Genomic DNA, 1,598 nt, shown 5'->3' with positions numbered 1-1,598 from the left:
CACACACACAGACAAACACACGCATTGTGAAGTATGTGGTGTGTGTGAGCAGCATGCTAAACCAGGACCTGACTTCACATTAATAAAGAGGCCACTGGCATCAAGCCATAAAGCAGAGGGAACAATGAAGGGAGGAAGGTGACCCCACTAAATGAGTGCATGCTACACAGAGTACTACACACTACGCTAACGTGTGAAAACATTGGACATTATAGGGATACAACACCGAGACATTTGGTTAAATATAGAACTCCTTTAGACCGATAAGGACTTACATATTAACAATAATATTAATACAAAATGTCAGCATCAATGTCTCTAATGTCCATTGAGTTTCCCTACCTATTTAATGTGTAGAGTATGTGAACCCATGAGGTTCCCATGAAGACCTAGAATGCATTCATATGTAAAAGATCAATGGCTTATTTTAAACAAGTTAGAAGACAAACTAACATGAAGGTAAAAGAAAGGACACTGCAGCGCTGTGCTGTCGTATATTAGCATCGTGTACCCGTTTACCCATATCACCTCATCCTGGCTTTCCCAGAAAAGGTCAGTAAAGGTCAGTAAAATGAGCCAGATTAAAAGGTTAAAGACTCACTGGGTGGTTGATTTATTATCCAACTAATACTGTGTGTGTGAGTCTATTTACAGATCTCTACAAACTCAAACAAAAATTACATTTTCACTGAGAGGGAATGTAAACGTAAAGTTTTTTATATGGTAACCTTCTCTAAAGTATTTAAATAGTGTTGGTTCATGAGCTGCTGCTTAAAATATATTATTGTATGGTTTTCAAACTGGGACCTAGTAACCAGCAGGGGTCCTCGAGTGGGTTTTAGGGGGTCCCCAGCAAAAGGAGGAATAGAATATTTTAACTTTTATAAAAAATTTTTGCCAGTTGGGACAAGAAGTGGAGAAATAGGGTTGGCCACCTTGATTGGCTGTAATTTATAGTGATCCTAGTTTGATCACTGATTGACTATGAAGGCGTTATTAAAATAAAAATCCTCAAAAGGGATCCTTGAGGACAAAATCCTCTCAAACTGGGGGACTAATGTGCATCTATTGTGGATGTCCTTTGCATGAAAAGGTTTAGGAATCCTTGTGATATGAAATCCTTTTTTTGTCTGATGTATGCTTTTGTACAGATTTATATATAAATATATATGTTTTTTGTTTTATATGTACGTATTTACATATTTTTGCTCTTGTACCAAAATCCCAATAGGAAAAAACAAAAAAATCCCAGTTGAAAAAAAATAACTACTTAAATACACCATGCTTATAAAAGTTAATAAGGACTTTTTTTTTTTCTGTTCACAAGTTCACAAAAAACTTTTTCAAATGTGCCAGTGTAGTACATTTTAAGAAATCTTGTTTCTACGGAGTCCAGCATGTTCAACCGTCATGTTTCTAGGTGGACTATAGAAGAGGACCTGCTCCCTCTGTAGATGAAAAAATCATATTCTAAGGTAACAAAAACACAACCACTCCTATTTTCAGGTGATTACACACTGATGCCAAAAATAAGTATTTGTAGAAGAGAGAGTTGTTTCAGAGCTTGGGCATACCTTATTTAAAACGCACACCATGTC

The 1,598-nt window shown here is 36.3% G+C and overlaps 1 protein-coding gene across 1 annotated transcript in view; it reads left to right on the top strand.

Moving 5' to 3' along the window:
- LOC118322051 (glycogen debranching enzyme-like) overlaps window positions 1-1,598 on the top strand; it is a 28,272-nt gene that overhangs the window by 5,776 nt on the left and 20,898 nt on the right.

Source organism: Morone saxatilis, unplaced genomic scaffold (genome assembly GCF_004916995.1).
Source record: "Morone saxatilis isolate NCDOM2014 unplaced genomic scaffold, NCSU_SB_2.0 Contig12, whole genome shotgun sequence".
Lineage (NCBI taxonomy): Eukaryota > Metazoa > Chordata > Actinopteri > Moronidae > Morone > Morone saxatilis.
The sequence above is the reverse complement of the archived record's forward strand: the minus strand, read 5'-3'. Positions and strand labels throughout refer to the sequence as shown.